This window comes from Tyto alba, unplaced genomic scaffold (assembly GCF_018691265.1).
Source record: "Tyto alba isolate M040663 unplaced genomic scaffold, T.alba_DEE_v4.0 Super-Scaffold_10, whole genome shotgun sequence".
Lineage (NCBI taxonomy): Eukaryota > Metazoa > Chordata > Aves > Strigiformes > Tytonidae > Tyto > Tyto alba.
In genome coordinates this window covers 26,859,799-26,879,119 of record NW_024881262.1, presented here as the reverse complement: position 1 = coordinate 26,879,119, position 19,321 = coordinate 26,859,799, and the positions used below count along the sequence as shown (strand labels likewise).

Below are 19,321 nucleotides of genomic sequence, written 5' to 3'. Positions count from 1 at the left end.
ACATTCATTCCTTCCCATGATTCCTTCCCATTTCAGATGACAATTAGCTTCCCACACTAGAAATGCAGATTTCTTCCGATGCCACGTGCAGCTCACACAGCCCACATGCACCATGTTACTTAGGTATTCCCCGAAGTGCTTTAGGGGCATCAGTTTTCCTTTGAGACCTGCACCAAGAGGCAGCATATCTGAAACTAATAGCGATCAGGTTATTGAGAACAGTTGAGTGCTGGCAGCTTGCTTTCAGCTGTGGGTTGTTGATAAGAATCGTGGATTGCGTGTCCTGGGTGCACACACCCAGCATGGCTCCCTCAAGAGCCACTTTTGGGTGGCTCAGGCTGTTCTTAGGAGCCTCACTCAGATGGAGCTCTGCACAAACACAGCTGTGTTGCCACCAAGGCCAATTCCAGGCTCTTGGTGCTGTGCTCCAGAGGACTGTGTTCCCAGGGCCAGCCACCAGCATCAGCGTGGTGTCCCAGTTGGCCTCACCAGTTACAGCTGGTTTCCCCAGTGCCATTGAGATACCTCTGCCTCACTTGCCACAGCTCTTCTGTTTCTGAGGAGGAACTGGCAGCAGGACACTGTGCCAGACTTGACCTGGGTCTGTATGTGTTACTATGGCATGTCACCAGAGCTAATCCATCTTCCCAGAGCACTGGGCAACACTGTGCAGAGGAACGTGTGCAGGCTCTGCAGGATGCTAGTGTGGGGCCAGCGCTCAGCTGGAACGAATAACCTGTCATTCTGGTCTGGCTCCACACAGTATGCTGCAGGCTGTTTGTAGTAATACTCATTTTTTCCCCACCATCTGATATATCTCAGCCTTGTTGTCCTAAATAATGTGTTTTGGCATATTGTGATGATGCGGTGTGATGGTAAGATAGGTAATACAGTGTTTATCGGTATTTACAGTACCTAGAGCAGCTGCTGAGATCAGCGTTTTACTGTGCCAGACAGCTTGCAAGTGAAAAATCCCTGGCAGGGAGTGTGTTGGGGAGACCTGAGGCCCAGGGAATGGGTACAACTAGCCAAGTCCCACAGCAGCTCCGTGGCAGAGCCAGGATGGGAGCCTGGCCCTGCTAGTGACGTCCTTGCTCCTTGCACTGGCACTACGATGAGGAAGGGAACTTGTAGAACCCTAACTCTGAATGGGTTTGGGGTATGAGTTTGGCAGCTGCTTTGTCTTCTAGGAAACAAGCACAGAAATGATCGTATGTTGGCTTTTCACCCGAGGGAAAGGAGGAAAGAAAGGCCAGAGGTTAACTGAAATGGCAGCTACACAACCCCACAGTTGGCTCTTAGGTGCCCTGGATGGGCCTTGGCACCGTGGCAAGCCCTGGCCCCCTCCTCGTGCCCCAGCTGCGCTGCCGCCATGTCCCCAGAGTGGTGCTGAACGTGCAGCCTGGCCTGCAGCCTTTTCTAGAAAGGCACGGACACCACAAGTCACAAGAGGGTTTGAAATCTGAGCTCAGAGCAACGTGCCTGTGTGCGGGCAGCTCTCCAGAGAGCGCTGGGCTGCCCGCTGCTCCCAGGGCCCACCAGCTAAGGTACGGCGCAGACTCAGCATCTGGTCCTCTACGTTACAACCCAGGAAGATGCAAGTTACGTTTCCCAGTTTGTACTGGATCTGTAATTGTTTCTGCCATGAGAAAGGGCCTGTTTTCGTGCACAACTATCCCATTTGTCCGCAGATCAGAGCACTGCAGCCATAAGAAGTCAGTATTTCTCTCTGTTGTAGCAATGGGCAACTCTCATGCTGGATCAAGGTTTATGAACAAACAGAAGATGTGACTGATGTCAGCCAGCTCAGGCTTTCCCCACCACACATTCTGCAGGGTATTATTTACAAATAAATATGTCCTCATGCTCTCTGGGGAGGGATTACTGGTCTACTGCTGGATCCAGACAGCATTATTAGGACTCAGAGGGTTCTTTCCAAATGAAACCTTTTGAAATCTACTAGATCTTTTAAGGAAATACGATCTACTAGAAGTAGATTTGTTAGATTTTTTTTTTGTTTGTTTGTTTGTTATTTGTTTTTTTAAGATTCTCTTGGGATCTGTGTTGTGATTATGAGGGATTTCTCTTGTTTACATGGTGTGGGATGCAGAGGGACTGTGGTGGAATACCTTTGTATGCTGGGTTGCCAGGAGCTGTAGGTTGAATATCAGGAGTAGGCTAAATAAAGTGTGTTGTTAACTCATGTTTTGAAGACACAACACCTCCCATTTTGTGCTGCTTTATTCCAGTTCTGTGGGAGATGCAGAAGAAGGGGGCTGGCTTCTTCTGGCAAGGGAGAGATGCAGTGAGAGTTGTAATTGAGACTCAGAGCAAAATAGTCTCATGTTGTTGGCTGCTGTTCTTGGTACGTTGTTCCAGCTGGACCAGACATTTTTGGTTGCTTGTCTGTCAAGCTTTGGATAAAACAAAAACTACTTCATGTGCATTAAAAGATCAGATTTTTTAAAAGAATAGTTCTCCTGTGCAAGTATGTAAAAACTGTAGAATAGGATGGAGTTTTGACTTTAAAAAAAATTCCATTAAAAGGAAAGAGTCTCAGGTGTTAAATTAATACAGCAATCAGTAGATGCTTCTCATTTCCGGGTTTATTAAAAAAAAAAAAAAAAAAAAGACAGAGGAAAGATTCAATACTAAATACTGAGATTAGCCTGTTTTAATTACAAATATGGGCCCTGATCATGCAATGTGACCTTTTTTTGCCTGCAAAGTGCTCCTTCCTGAAGCTAACAAAGTTGTCTTCCTACCCAGAGCTGGGCTGTTGTCTGTCAGACATTTTTCATGAAGACAGCAGGTTCAGAAGATGTGTAATGTCACAGCTACAGACGCAGCACTTGTGACATGACAGCTCTCCCTCTGCCACTCTGTGGAGTTTTTTCACCTTTAAAGCTGCAAGTTGCTTCACGTTTTTTGTCTTGGAGAGCAGATTTTATTTTTTCTTATTTAATTAGATCCTGGTCTGGCACTAGTGGGATGTCATTTCTTGCATGGTTAAATTAACTGTTCAAGTACAGGTGGCAGAAAGGGAGGTGCCTAGTTTTGCATTCAGAGGTGCACATTTTTGCATTCAGGCTGAAGAAAAAATTATTTGCATATGTCCTTCCAGCATTTTGTGGCATGCTGTGTGAGCTGCTATTGGGTTTCTGCATCTGCAGCAGCTGTACAGCAGTTAGCATAGTAAGGAACCCCTCTTTCCTGCCATATCTGGAGTCAAACTGGTGTCCCCCCAAAACATACCAGGCCATTGTGGTTACAATCATAGGGATTTTTTCTTTAAACACAAATATAAATTATTTCCCTTCTTTTTGGGGACTGCTGAATTTTCTCCTTCCATTATGTGAGACTTGAAAATATAGGCAAAAATATCGATGGCTTGGATGAATCAAACTTGCATCCTGCTGGTGAAAACACATTTAAGGAAGGGGGGGGGAGGAGTAACAAAAGCCCCTTGAAACACAGGATCTGTAATAGCAAGTAGAGATCTCGGTCCTTAGGCTGAGAACAATTAGTCATCAAGATATCTCTGTTAGCCTGCAGACTCTCACTGTAGTAAAACACTGAGAACTGAGAAGCTGAGGCAGGAAGAGAGCAAAAACCATACAGTTACACGGAGATCCAGGAGTAGTAGGGGCATGAGGCTGGAAATAACTGCCTCCGAGTTAGCTTAGCTGCTGCTTGCCTGTTGGGCAAGTCACGGCTGAGTACACAAGCTTCTTCTCTGTAAAAACAAATAGGATTTTCCCTTGCTCAAATGGGGAGGCATACTTAATGCAGAGTGATTGAAAGTTGGGGGACTAGCTGAGTGTAACCATATTTGTGCAAAGAGGGGTGGAGCAGCAAAGGAGTCCTTGGGAATCATAAGATTAAACTGAACACTAGAGACAAACTAAAGACACTAACTCTGTCTTTCTAAAACGGGTATCAGTGGTCAGCTCTTGCCAGCCAGATTCATAGAAGATAAAACTTTCCTATGCTGTCATTTAATGTATCTCATTTATACAATTACCTGAGGTGTCAGTGTGACCCTCACGACTGCTCAATCTGAATTCCTTGTGATCTCAGCATCCCCTCAAGGAGGGGAAGTGCTCTTGTTCCCATTTTACAAATGGGGAACTCAGTCACAGTGTGTTAAGGAGGATTGGGTTACCAAAGATAATTTTAAATAGCTGCCCCTTGCTGACTTGCCCAGGATCAGAGGATGTGTGTGATGCATCGGTATTCATCCCCTCCCATTTTAGATGTGCAGTCAAAGCTGTCACATAGTCGAAGCAGAGTTGTATCCTGGTCAGCAGGGAAAAAACACGTTTCTGATCTAGGTGGGCTAAGTTGTCTTTGTCAGGTCCTGTCTCTGCTGCCTAAAGAGCATGGAGAACCCCCTTAGACTGCCAGACTTGGCAGGTGAGGAGATTCCCATTACAGCTGACTTGTTCAATGTGAGAAGATGCCAAGGTCAAAAGCTGCTGTTGAAAAACTGTGGTAGTGCCTTCGCCTAATGCTTTAGCCTGTATTGCCTTTACATACTGCAAATTTAGAAGTTCACTGTCAGGAGTATAACCTGCCTCCTGAGTGAGGATGCTTGAAAGAGGTGGTGAGAAGGAGGAAGACACTGGAGGTGGCTGGTCAGTAAATACAGATTGGTATAGGGTAGTGTGGTAGCATCTCTAAAACCCTGTGGAGTTTGATCTCTCTAGATTTCTGGTTCATCTCAAATAGGAGTTCACAGCTTGTGTTATCTGATGGCTGTTCGGCAATCTAGCTGCTGCGCAATCAGTCATTTCTCAGTGGCAGCTAGATTGCATCTTAGTTTATGCTCATAGTCTATCAGATAACACTTCATAGGTCATTTGCAGGATCAAGCACTTACCTCGTGCCACTCTGTGTGAAGGCTGGGGGGAGATATCCTGATGGACCGATGTCAACATTGCACAAACGGGGCTGTCACCAAAAATGCCGCTGAGAGTCAACCTTGTAGTTCTGGCAACAGCTTTAGCTTGTTGCTAAAGCTGGAGTCTGCTGAAGAAACTGGGGCATCTGCAGAGCAGGCTTTTGGTAGCTCAGTGCCATGGGCAGATTCTGTAATCCTGAGCTGTATCCTCCTGTGCTAAGCGGCACAGTCTGGCCTCTGAGTTGGAGAAAAGCGCAGCCTCCCCATGCTTTCTTGTGGGCATGACCTGATGCTTTAGCTCAGCCATGTAATGTCCCCATTCTGCGACCAAGAACTTGAACCAGACACCCCTTCAGGGCTCAGGCCTTTCTGACCACTGCTGCTTCCTTCCGCCAAGGGTGCTCTTTGCCTTCTTGCCAACCTGCTTTCTTCATTTTCTTGCATCTTGAGTCTGCTCTCCCATTCACGCCGCTGTCAGAGCTCTTGCCTCAAGTTGGGTACCTGCCTTGAAATGTTGTGGGCTGCCAAAGACTGAGGCTTCAGTCACCCGCAGTGCCTTGAATAGTGTTTGTATCTTTTGGCTGCCCTGCAGGAGAGGGCAGAAATAGAGCTTGGCTTGAGCAAGAGTAGGAACCACTTTACATTTTCAAGCAAACTGGAAAATTTAAAAAAATGCATTCAGGTTAAATGTTTCATTTTGATTTTGAGGTTTTCAGAAGTTATCACAGTGTCATCAGGCTGCTGAAGAAAAATGTTATTTCAGATGGAAAAAATGGATCATCCTTTTGAAAAAAGTCCAGATAAGCAATTTGGAACTTTTCACCTTTTTTTTTTTTTTTTTTTTTTAAATTAATGGGGGAAGAGGAGGGTTGAATGAAGACCATGCCTTGCATAGCATATGCTCTAACCCCCTTAATTTTTTAAATAAACTTTTTTTTTTTTAATTCTATTTTTGCTTTGAGCAAAACTGTTTGACCAGCTCCAGAGTCGGCAGTTTCTGTGGATTACCCTGTTGTGCAAAGGAATTGTGAAAAGCTGCTGCCTTCATGCACTGCATAACAGACTGTATTACAGTATGGAAAACATCAGTATTTTTAAAGTTTTACTGCCTTTTTCTTTCCGCTTCACCTTCCTGGGCAGTCCTAGTGGCCAAGCTCCTCAACAGAAAGCAGCGGTGTGCGCACATCTTCCTGCACTCTGCTCCATGGGTAAATGTCGGAGGCATTAATTTTTCAGTTCTAGTGCCAGGTCATCATTTCTGTCAGCATGAGCACTGCTTGCATTGGTGCTGAAATTCACCATTGCTGCAAGGGCTTTTTAAAAATTACTTATATTTATACTTAACTACTTGTTGCAAAGGGAGGGCCTGACCCCATTTACTTGCAGGTTTTGCTGACTTCAGTGAAAATTACAGATGCTCTGGCAGCACTGTTTTACAGTGATCATCTAGCTTTTTTTTTTTTTTTTTTTTTTTCTGCTAATTTTTTCTAGTCTGCTAGGAGACTGTGTGCAACAGGAAACAAATGGTGCTATGTGAGCAGTTAGAAAGCAGGCCAGCAGCTGTGACTCACTGTATCAACTGACACTGAAGCTGTAGGTTACCAGTGTACTTGTAGTGGCTCCCAGAAGGTAGAAGAGCCAATAAATACTGTGTATAGGATTTCCTGCTGAAACCCTCCCTTGCCAGCACACTTCTAGAAATGCATTTTGAGGGAAACATCTAGATTTGTAGTCTCTCTGCATATGGCTCGGCTAAGTATGCCAGAAAGACCAAAATCCTCTGTCCTGGGATGAGCAAGGCCTACAATGAGAGGGCTGCCGGTTCATGTGGGATTGTCCCGGCCTCTAGGCAGAATTTGTTCTGGCTTCTGTTTATGAGTCCTCCAGGGTGGAGCTCTGCATGAAAGCTTCATCCGGCACGCTAACCTGCTCTCGGAGCTCAGATGTACGGCTGCCCATCCTGCCAGCATGATCTGATAAGAGCATGAGTTTAGGTCAGTTCCTGCATTCCTGGTGTCGCTGCTGTTGTCACCGATGTCAGAGGCGGTGTCTGGCTGTGGCACATGCAGTACCGAGTCCTTTGGGAGCCTTCTGCAGAGAGGTGCAAAGTCGCTCTCTTTGATACTGCACTGTAATCCCAATTTCCTGTGCTGCTCTGACACACGTGGCCAAGAGGTTTTCTGTAGTAAGGATTTTGTGACTTGCCTTTGATTCTGCTGATCTATCTGTATCTGATCAAAACCTTTCTATTAGGAAATTGCACTTGAGCTGGTTTCAGTGGGAGATAACACAAAGCAAAATCCTTTGGGTGACGCTCACCCATTCACAACGTCGCAGCCGTCTACAGCTTCTGTCTGACAGCTGTGTAAGGATTTTGTACTTGCTCAAGTGGATGTCAAAACCTCATGGTCTCCAGCGAGGACAGGGCAGGTACAGGCCTGCCCAAAATATCCTTTGCAGGCTGCAAGGAGACTGTAAATCATCCCTGGTCTGCTGGCAGCCGAGAGGCGTTGGACACTGTTATCTTCCTTCTCTGTTGCAAGGCAGGAGGGGAGACCAAGTGTCCCACCGAGGAGGATGCTCGGTGGGCTGGGATGCACCAGCCGGACAGCCACCCCCTCCGGGTCGGCGTACGCCGGTGGGCAGGGGTGCGTGTGTTTGGGCTGGTGTGCTGCCAGGGTGAGAGGTGTGCCAGCACCGCACGGTGCGTGCAGCCTCCCTGGGAGTCACAGGGGGATGGTCGGCACCTGCGTTGCTGCAGGGGAGCGGGGGGGGGGACACAGCGGTGTTGCATGAAGGACGGAGGGGCACGGGGGCGGGAGTATTTCAGTCGGAAGCAGAGAGGAGGTCACCAGGGGGAAGGGAAAGAGCCAGGAGGTGCAGCCCACTCTTACGGTGAAGCTGAGTGGTCCCAGCAATGCTTTGGGGTGGGGGACCCCACTGAGGGGTCTCATTCATGTTCAGAGCTGCAAGAGCCTCTATGGGAAAGTGGAATTTTATGCATCACAGTAAATTTCAAGAAAAGTTAATGCTGATAATGGAATTGATTTCATCCAAGTTACTTACTACCACATAAAACTTGCTGGGCTTGTGGCACTTCGCTGGCACCGAAGGGCTGAGGTATAATTAGGGTGATTACTTTTCTTGGATAGAAACAAGGGACAGGTGGACAACCAGCTAATGTTTAGGAGCAATGTCTTGAAATGTGGTAAGGGAAACACATTTGTAGTCTGCCCGAATACATCATTTAATTATATTAAGCTTCGTTTTATTACTGAAAATGGTAGATATTCCAATTTAAATATTTTTCAGTATAATTTAATGTTGCTTTAAATGAGTTTGTAAAACTCTTTACAGTCTTTACACATAGGTCTGAAAATAATTTTCAGTCAGGACTTAGTGAAGTCTGTGTACTTCATGTTTCTGCAAACTATCCAGATCTGTTTACAGAAGGAAAATGTTCTTTCTGCTGTTGCATCCGAGGTAGAAGTAATAACCATAATGCATTTCACAAGTTTTGAAAAGCTGAAAGAAGCAGCATTTAATAAGAGAGCTAGGTATTTCCTGAAACATGCACATTCCTACTACTGAATCTCTCTGTATACAAAATTCTTCATACAAACAAACCATATCCAGCTTTTGTCTACTTTGAACCCTTCCAGAATGTTTCCAGTTTCCTGAAAATATAAAAAAAAAATCTTCAGAGAAGATGGCTTAAATCAGGTTAAAGGGATATTATTATTTTGTTTTTCAGGCTTCAATAAATGAAATCAGATATTTGAAAGCTAATGTATGCCACGAAGTGAAATCCCTTTTCCTTTTAGCTGGATGTGCTTTCAGATAAAATTTCACTCCAAAGAGTGAAATGCCAAAGAATGTCATCAATTTCTCTTACAGTTCGCCCTCCATTAAGTGTGTTGTGTCATAAAGCCTTCATCATGCTTAAGCAATTGAAAATTGCAAATAGGCAATCCTCACCTGAATGTACAAAAGCAACATCCAGGAGCTGTGAAATACTTTAAGATTCAGAAGATAAAGATTAGGGCTGTTAAACAGTAACCAGGTTAACAATTACTGTTTTAGAAGAATGGTTGTTTCACCATATTATCCTTTCAAAAAGGCTTTGCCCACCCACAACCACATACCCATCAACTCTTTCCTACTCCGGTGGATCTTTCAGTTCCTGCTATGAGAGCTCGAGTGCACAAACAATCGAGTTTGCTCTTGGCACAAAAGTGGGGCAGGGACTTTGGCGGGGGGACAGGATCGAGCAGTGGGGAGGTGGTGGGAGCCTCAGCCTCCAACGGCACAGAAACTTCCTCCAGCAGCAAATAAACTTTAGGAAGTTCTTGCTCTCCCCTCACCTCCCTGCAGACATTTGCATCCCAAATCAACGGTTTCAGTGGGCATGTTTTAAAGGAAGGGGTTGTAACCTCTGCTTATGGACCGAGAACTATATGGGTGGGGTTTTTTTTTAGAACAGACTTTTCAAATTAGCTAGAGTCTGTGCTTGAGAGGCCAAATATATAATCCTAGATGAGATGAGCAATTCGGGGATACACACTTCTACATCTCCAGGACAAGAAAAACTAAAATTTTCCTGAAATTCTAAACCTTTTCTGTCAGATGAGGAAAAATAATTGAAAACTTAATCAACAGTATCAACAAGAAAATACTCTTATTTTTCAGTGATTTGATGGATGTTAGCTTTAATAGTCACATAGCATTTAAGCCATTTTATTGTCTTTTCCTTTTTATATTTTATATTTCCAAAGACTTCTGATGAAGCTTCATAGCTGAATTTAAAGCATTTGGGGAGACAACAGATTATTTCCCTTTCAGGTGTGTGGTAATGAAGCACTATGTTTTACTGCTTCTGTGCTTAGAGGCATGATGGGTCACAGAGAAAAGTACTCATTTTCAGGCAAGTCTTGAGTTGTTTTCTCAAAGAAAAAGAAGCTAATATTTTGTTGGTGCTATATGAGGCTTTTTGTCCCAATCATTTAAGATAGGAACAAACCTTGGAAAACATTGCTATTGAATTTGTTTACAATGAGTGTTATGGCAGATACCACCATCTGTACAAAATTGTTTCTGCACTTGTTCCTGACAGGGTGATGCCCTTTCGTCTTTAGAGATGTATCTTGATTAGCTGATGAGATGTATCATTGCAGGCTGCGTCCCCCATGCAGAGATGTAAGTCATCCGGCAGTTCACAAGTAATACTTATGCTCCAGTTAGATTTTTCTCACTCGATCTGCTCTGCAGCCTTAGGGAATGGGACCAAGAAATAGACCCTACACGTGCTGCAGCTTATTGCTGATATAAATATAAAATGTAAAGATACAATCATCTTTAAATAACAACATGTTCAATTTAAAGTATTTGTTCTGGTTGCACTTGTTTTAGGCAAACGAGGTCTGCTCCACCAATACTTTTCAAATTTACCTTTTGGTGGTCGAAGCTATTTTATGAAGTTTTCAAAGAGATTTAGAATCCTTTAGTTTTCAAATTGCTGCATAAATGCAAAGCATGCAGGACTTGATTTCAAGTGGCAAAATGGTTTAGGGAAATGAAACAGACTTTAGCAAAGATAGCTCAGATTCAGTCATTTCAGAGTCCGTCTGGGAGAATGAAGTCACAGTGCAGCTTTCGATTGTTCCCAGGCCTTTGCCCCACTGTCTGAGTTATTTTGTCTTCAGTTCATAACTTCTGATAGAGTTTTCCATCCTCCTTCTCTGAAAGTCTAAGTCAGTTGCCTTCTGTTTCATCCCAGGGCTCTAAAGCTCTCCTTTTCCAGTATTTTAAGAGAAAACACCCAGCATAGATGGGTTCAGCAAACGCCATGGGCAAAGCATAGCAAAGCTGTCTGTGGGCTGGCGTTGCTCTGTGTTAGCAGGCTGTTAAGCCTGAAATAAAATGTCCAGATAACTTGGTATTAGACCTCATTCTCCAAAACTTGTCAGGGATTTAGTGACCTGTGTTGTTTAAAAGTCTTAGTATAAGGTGTTATTTGTGGTTGAACTCAGTAGAACCCACACGCAGCAAGCACTGGTTGTTCACAGAGGCACTAGGTCGCCTTTCCAGCAGTTTGTCTTCATTGTATGCCACATCCCTGTGTATACAAAACCAGAAACCTTGGGTTGGGTCCAATTTTAAGGGGGCAAATTTTAACAAAAAATTTGTAACACCACATCCGCTATTTTTATTCCACAGTTGCAGTTCAGGGGAGAACATAAAAGGAGAGGGTTTGAAGGATGTTTTTTGTTTGGTTTTAGTTTTGTGGTTGGTTTTGTTAAATGACAGTGCTTCTTCAGGCTGGATTCTCTATCTGTTCAACTGGGAGGTATGGCTCAGTGCTCACTTTTAATTGAGAAAGTGTTTGTCTTACTCATGCAGTAAATGAATGAAACAAGGGACAGTCCCTTGAAAGAAAGGACAAGTGGTCACCCTTAGTGTGACAAAGATAAAAACAGTTGCTGTAGCCTAAAGTCTGAGAAATTTTGCAGGCTGATGACAGGAAATTGTAACACTAAGGTGTTCACCCTTATCTGTGCATTGCTTATGGCTTTTAATGATGCAATCCTAGAAAGTCATGCAGTATAATGTGGTGAATGCAGCTGTTTTACATGTACCTTCTGCCTGCACTGCTTTGCTTCAGCAGTGTATCTTCAATAAGTGTAACTTCTTTAATCTTACATTTTATCTTTTCCACTGGATATTTTATGTAATTCATGCATATTTAGTGCTGGTTGTCTGTTGAAAGTGGGATTCATTCATAACAGAAGACAATAGGGAGAGTCGAGAGCTGATTAAGGATCCTCTGCTGTCTGCCTGTGCAGGTTTGAGGAAACCCACCGAAATGTAGTGCAGGACTGAGCTGAGGTGAGGTGAGGGCCCTGTCCTGCTGCACAGGCAGAGCCAGGGTAGGCACATCTTCACCTGTCTCAGGGAAAACTTCCTTGTCTTAGGACTTCCAACCCCACACACTGTTGCTTGGGGATATATTTATTGCCTTCTGTAGAGGGAAAAGCTGAAGACCTCTTGGGAATTTCCACCGAGAAGCAAGTATGGGTGCCCTGCAATAGTTTCCCCAGCTCAGTTACTGTCAGCAGTGAGTGCTGACAAAATCAGAATGATGACCTCCACAAACTGCCTTCAGAAATGATGACTGTGTTACATTTGCTGTCTTGGTTGCCTTGCTAGCTCTTGGGGACTTGTGTTTTCAAGCTTGTCTTGGTAATCACTTGGGCTAGATATGTTAGGAAGAAATGAAAATGGAAATTTTCATTTGACTTCAAGTGCAGAAGCTTTTCAGTGGGAAACCAAAATGCACAAGGCTTGTGATAAAATTACAAAAGTTGTTAGAAGTAGCGTACTCCAAAACTTTTACTTAAATTCTACCCACACACTACAGAAGTGCTAAAAAATTGCATCAGATCCCCATGGATCTGCAGTCCTTGCTCATTCATCACCAACTCATCTGACTTGCACCCTATAGCTAAATTTAACACCAGTCCCTCATGTTCTGTCATGGAACCGTACTGTTGTTTAGCTTGTTGATATAAATCCTGTTTATTATAACACAAAGAAATGCTGAAAGGGTTGTTTGCTCAGGAGGTTTCTCTTGGTGCTATGAGTTGTATCATAATATGCTTTGTTGCTAAAGTCTGTTTTGATGGCTAGAATTTGAATGTTTTATTTAGTGAGAAGGACTACCTCAAGTACAGGGTATTGATGCTTCCTACAATTGCTTGATGTTCTTACTAGCTTGTATCTAACTATTAGTTAGATATTTGGAAATTAACATACTTTTTGTGTGAATTGTGGTGTGCCAGAGCAGAGTGGAATGGAGTCCTTAAGTAGGATCTGAGTGCATTGTTTTTATGACCGGTATCTTTATCTTGTGGGAGAATGCCGGTTCAGTCTATGGGTCCTTTACCTTCCAGAACTTCTAATATGTTTTTCTTTAGGATGTAGAATTTTAAAAAGGAACTTGAGATGAAAATTTGGCAGTCAGCTATGCTCTGCTGAAAACTCCATTCAATTTTCCTTCACTTCAGCAGACTCTTTTAATTTGCAAGTGTCCCAGTTCTGCCATGGGAGTATGTCCTACCTGTGAACATGACCAATCTTTGGGCTGCTGGAACGAAGCCTGAGTGGGATCACATGGAGGAAAACTCTTGCAGGGCCAGAAGAGATCAGAAGTGGCAGATATGACAGTTAGGATCTTTTTAAGATTAACTCAACCTGGGCTCGCATTCCACACATAGTACATGTCAAGCATTTGAAACTGAGCATGAGCAAAATGCACAATGCTTCCCACTTCTTTTCCGTGTCATTGCAGCTAGGAAAAAGTGAGGTGGCCGTTTTTGCCAAAAATTGGATCAGGAGGGAGTTCAGGTTTTAATCTAGATTTGCACTGTACCAGACAATTTGGAAGTGAAGTCATGATGTGCCCTCCTGCCCAGTTAGCAATGGAGGCAAAAATGCTTAATTGCAGCTGGCTGACTTGCTTCCAGCTAGCAGCAATTGGATCCGTATTTCATGCACATCCTGCAAGCAAGCAAGGAAGTAGATGCTGAACTTTAACAAATGTTCTGTGCATGATAGTGTGAAAGAGTGAAAATCATTTAACATTCCCTTTTTTTAATATGTATAATAAGAAAGGAATTGTTATGCAGTGCCAGTAATTCGTATACAGTGTCTCTTATGTCAGTATTATGTTTAAAGAAATGGAGCTTGTTGTAGAGGTAATATGTAATGGTATCCTTCAGTTGCATTTGAGGAACAGAGGGGATTTTAGAAGATTGACAACACAGTAATTTTATTTTTTTCCTCTTTTAACTTAGGGTTTTTTTGTTTGGATGTCTGATATTCAGCCAGGAACACAAGCTTGAAGTAATACATATTTAGTTGTTGTTCAATTCCAATTCCTTGTTTCCTTCCATGAAAAATCTCTTTCAGAAATTCTGAAGCCTTCTTTCTCAGAACTCTCTGATTTCCTTAATTTTCACCCAAAGTCTCAAATGTAAAAGGCCACTGTAGCGAAAGTGAGGTGAATAAGCAAACTTGAGCATCAGGATCAAACTGTATGCAGAATGTGACAAGAAAGCCTTCCTCTTCCCTCATCTCGGAGGAGACAGGGACTATTCACCTTCCATTCTCTCCAACGTTATTCAAGCTACATAATTTACAACTGCACTTACTCTGTGCCATTCTCCCAAAAATTCACAGGACTTTTTCTGGGTGAGGAGGCGCTGATCTGGCCTCCCACCAGCATCCTCTCCCTGGATTCCTCCCCTTGTCTCTTCTCTCATGCTCAGTTCCCCTGACAGAGACCCTCTCACTGAGCTTTACCCAGCATTCGAACTCCTCTGCCAGCTCACAGGTTCCCACCACTTACTAAAATCCATTCCTTTACCAACCCTCCCTGTCACAGGATCCCCCGTCTCCTCAGCTACGCACTTGCTCCACGCCAGCCCCATTTCTTCCCAGCCCCGGGTGTTGCATTCAAAATAGAGTACGTTTCTGGGTGGCTTGTATGTTGGGAAGTAGCTGTTCTTCCCAGCTGTGACTCCTGTCTATGATGCTATTCCTGTGAAACGCTCCTGAAATTTCTTAGCACAAGATTTAATCTAAAAATAAGAAATGCTTGCTAACAAAACAAAACTGAAACACAACCAGGTTGCTTTAAAATGCTTTAAAAAATAATTTACCAGGAATTTCTTAGCTCTTAGGTTCAGGTCTTTAGTGAAATATAAAAGCTTGCCTACATGAGAGCCAAAAGTAAATTTAAAGATGCCATCTAGACTTCTTAACTAACAGACAGTCTTGAAGACAACTTTTTTCCAAACCAGGAAGCCTAAGAATTTTTTTTTTCAAACCTAAAAGGAAAAAAGTTTCTGCCAGCCTTTTGCACCAAAGTAGAAGTGACCTGATTTTCAGCTTCCATTTAAGCTGGTAGGTATTGCAAGAACGTCATAACTCTGAAAACTTATTGACTGTTACTGAAATGCCTATATATGGGTTTAAATACCTGTTTTAAGGCACTCTGGTTAGAAAAGATTGGCCTTAAGCAATATAACCAGATGACCGGTTTCCTAGTTCCTCCTTGCGCCTTGGCTCAGGAAAGGAAAACACTTCCTCTTCCTTCTGAGGGCCCCAGACTTCCTGTGCCATCTATTTATACAATTGTTGTAATGAACCCCACATTAACCACTTCCTTGCCTGGCTTTGTGTTGGCTTTACTGCTTTTAAATCCCTTTTCACTTTATGTCTTTATAGTCCACTTGGAACTTCTCTTAAAGGTATGTTCAGACCTGCATCTCGGCAAACCTCTATTTGGAGTATGTTTGTCAAGGTGTTCTGTTGGCCAGATGGCATTCCTTGGAGATAATGAAGAAGAGGAGACTTAGGTTGGGCCCTGTTGACCCTTTTACACCAGATACAGAGGAAGATTAGATGAGATCAGCCATACAAAAGCCTGTTGAAAAGTTTAGGTGGATGACTTTGGAAAGGGGATCACAAGATTTAACCAAAGACCAGCGATTCAAGGCTTTACTCATACCTGTTTTCATGAAATGAAGATCCCAGAAGCCTATTCAGCATGAAGGCAGGAACAAGTCATCGCTAGTTGTGTTAAACCGTTGTACAGCAAGTGTACAGAAGATGGAAGGGAAATTGATAACTGGAAGGACCTGCAGTATTGAGGGCAGTTTCTGGAGGACAGGAGACACCAAGACATCCTGTGGGAAAGGATGTTTCCGGCCAAAAGGCCTGGAGTCAGAAGGGCACACGGAACATCTGAGAGTCTGTGGTTTAGGAGATAGTTGAAATGACTGGGCTGCTCATGACAAGCATGGGTGTGTTCAGTTTTACTCGTCGACTTCAAGAATACTGCAGGATCTGGATGGACAAAGAGGCAGCAGGCAGGTTTGCAGGGGGCTTCCTACAGTGGCAGAGTGAGGGGCAGCAGGAGGCCTGGCAAGGTCTCTGGCCACAACGTTTGCCCTGGTTTTGGGCTGAAGCAGGATGAGGTGCTTGCTAGCCAGCTGTGAGGAATGCCTGGGTGCTCTGCACTGCGGCACTTCCAGAGACGGACACGTGCTCCCCCTGGGTAGCCTGACTTCACTGTCTCTGCCTGACGAGGTTCCCTGAGATCTAGTCTAAACCTCCTCTGCTGCAAAGCAAGCTGGCCACATCTGCTGTCCTTGGGGGACTTGCAGCACAGCTGGTTGCCATCTTTATAAGAGAATTTGAAACTTGTAAGACTGCTGCTGTGATGTCTCCAGGCTGTCCCTTTGCCAGACCGTACTAGTCCCTTTCTTCTGAGCTTTCCTTGTAAATCACATTTTCCAACTCTTCAGTTGTCTTCATAATTTTGACTTGGGACTCTCTGTGGTATTTTTACATATTCCTTAAAAAGTGGTGCCCCAGGCTGGACACAGCAGTCCAGCTAAGGCCTTACAGCACAAAGTACAGCAGAAGAGTTTCTTCCTGCATCTTGTATGACACTCCCATTGAAAGACCTTAGAAAGACAGGCTTTTTCTGATGCCGTTTCCCACTGTAAAATTGCTATGCAGTCTCTGATCCACTATTAGCCAGATTACTTTGTGCAATTCTGCTGTTTTATGGGCTGTTCCCCATACTGCATATGTTCACTAGGTGTTTCCTTTTCATGTGTTACAATTATCATCGGCACAAAGCTGAGGTGCCGGTGGTGAAGCTGGAGGAGTCACCCGTGGAAGGAGAGCCTGCCCTCTACGCCGCTCTGGTGTCCCGGGAGCTGTGTGAGCACGTTTCTGGGAATGTGGTGTGTTGCTGTGGAGATGACACTTGCCATCCACGTTTCTAATGGCTTGAAACAATTGACTTTGCAATTAAAACAAGATCTATCCTGTGATAACCCCGAGGAAATAGTTACTTACTAAATGAAGTCGGGGAGGGGGGCGGGCAGGAAGTGGATTTCATTGTTGGGCTCTGCTCGGGTGGCTCCAGTTTGCTCTGTGCCCGTCCTGCTCGGTTTTGTTTGTAGTGCCCTGTTCCATGTCTGCTCCCTGTCTCAAAAACCAGAGCAAGCAGGCTCCGTTTTGCCTCACTCCTGTCACCCAGCGCGGTTGTCTCGAGGACATTTATTCACAGTGCACCATCAGTCCAGGTTTTGCTAATGCGCTCCACAACCAGATGTGAACTGATTCAATGCCAGCATTTTACTATCCACTGCTGCTTTTCCTTCCCAACCTACACACCTTTGCCACAAGTTCACATGTGAAGGAAGCATATGTCCCAGCTTCATGCTGCTTTCCTTGCTTGCTGGCAGCGAAAATTGTTTGACCAGCCCTCAGGTAGCTCATTTAGCAACCTGAGTGCTAGCTGCAACATTACCGAACCAGGTTTTCTGCCTTAAACTGATGCTATGCAGGCACGATCCCTGCAGTCCCGGGCACTGCTGGGCTGGGAACACCCCGAAGCCTGGGGGAGGGTCCTACAGTCCTGCGGCTGGTGGCAAAGTAATGGGCTGTTGGATTTGGAGGGGCTTACACGGGACTCCTCACCAGGGGTATCCAAGCACCTTGCAGTTGTGTGTTAAACAACATGACCGACGTCTGTCGCGCAGGCTTTGTTCTCATCCTTTCCCCAAGGGGAAAAGCAAGTGCAGCAAGGTCTTGCTTTTGCTGTTCTCTTTCCCAATTCAAACAACATACAGGTTTTGCTGTGGCTCTGTGCAGAAGGAGGCAGCACAAAGCACTCTTGTGGGGAGTGGGGAGATCTGGGGGCTGCTTTGAACTGAGAGGAGCTCATTTCACAGTGGAGGCAAACAGGGTTTGTTGGGCACTGCTTTGTGCTGGAGGGGCATAACCCTTCCCGCATGCTTCCTCTGTTGAGGTCCTTGCAAATAATAACAATATAATACAAAAGAAAATGAGTGAGAATAATCCAGTGATCTTTGCTTTCACTCTCGTGATGGCAAAGCTGATGCACAGCGAGGCAGTGCCACGGCTGTGGCTTTCGCGGCGCGGGGGAGGGCCCTCGAGCTCCCCGGCTGTGAGCGGGCGCTGAGCAGGTTTGGGGCTGCCCCATCCTTCCCTCGGTGCTTGGCCACGGCTGGTTGAAGCTCCTGGCCCCGTGGGTTTCCCATTTCCTTATTGCAGCTCTCGCTGCCTCTGTGCAGCTGCTCGGGACACATGTTCAGCTCTCTGCTGAATTCTGTCTTAAATTATGGAAGTGCTGTCCTTTATTTTTACTGTGTGCTGTGGGTCTTTTTCATCTTCAATGGGCTTGGGGAAGGTGGGCTGTTGGAGGAGCTGGCGCTGCCAGGATGGAGACTGCCTCTCTTTGGGAATGGCTCACTGGATTTGGATGCATGCAAAGCCCAGCTCCTCCACATGGCCACAAATCCCAGTTATCCCTGAGAGAGGAGATGGGAGGGCTCATCAAGAAAGGTGGCTGGAGTTGGTGGGCTGGCTGCCTGACCAGCCAGTCGAGCTACCAGTATAGAAGGGGTGCATGACATTGGGGCATCTCTGTGTGTGCACCCTGCTAGCCTGCATGTGAGCTGGGGCTGATGGCCACTCTGGGGAATTTGAGCTGGACCACAGGCCTCGGTCTACTCCTGAAATGCAGTGCAGTGAGTTAGAGGAAGGAGGCCTGTTACAAAATGCTGCTTCTTCTGGTTACCACAGAGACCAGCACGGTTTCAGAGACTGAACTATCCTTGGCAGCAAAAAGTGCTAATTCAGCCTTTCCTCCCACTTACATCAAGGCTCCATTTGGCCTGAAAAGAGCTGTGCGGGGCAATCCGTCTTCTTGCAGGCACCCTGGGAGAGCAGGAGCTGGGAGGCAAAGCAAGGTTGAGAACACAGTGTTTGGGCACTGGGGGTGGGAGGGATGCTGTGAGGGGGTGGGATGGGGGGCTGCGGCAACACTCATCAGTCAGGGGAGATCTGGGGAAGCGGGCAGACAGCGAGGTCTTTGGAAAGCGAAGTAGGAGTGTGAAGACAACTTTGGAAAGAGGAGGAGCAGGGTAGGCTGCAGTAATTCAAGAGGTGGGAGAGAGCACTGTTGGCAAAGCTTTCCTCCTACAAGGATGCAGATGGCAAACCCTGACCATCCTGTCTACCCTCGGTGTGCTTTAGGGTCTGAGTGCTCTGATGGGGCTGATGCCTTTTTTCAGGTGCCCTTTGGGGTAGCTAAGGGCAAAGCAAACCATCACAAGCCTCGTTTCTCACGAGCTCCAGCCCATCTGCGGGTGCTGTAGGTGGTGGGCAGAAGGCAGCCCAGGCAGGTTAAATCCAGGGGCTGAATGCTGCCACGGGCTGGGCACGAAGGCTGAGCGTGCTGCCATCCCGCAGTCAGTGCTGCTAACGGTGCGCTCTGGGCTGCCAGGAGCACTGTGGGTCACAGCTGCATAAATA

General features: G+C 45.3%; 1 protein-coding gene across 2 annotated transcripts in view; it reads left to right on the top strand.

Annotated features, from left to right (window-relative positions):
• INPP5D (inositol polyphosphate-5-phosphatase D) overlaps positions 1-19,321 on the top strand; it is a 63,789-nt gene that overhangs the window by 13,942 nt on the left and 30,526 nt on the right. The gene's annotated exons all lie outside the window — the stretch shown is intronic.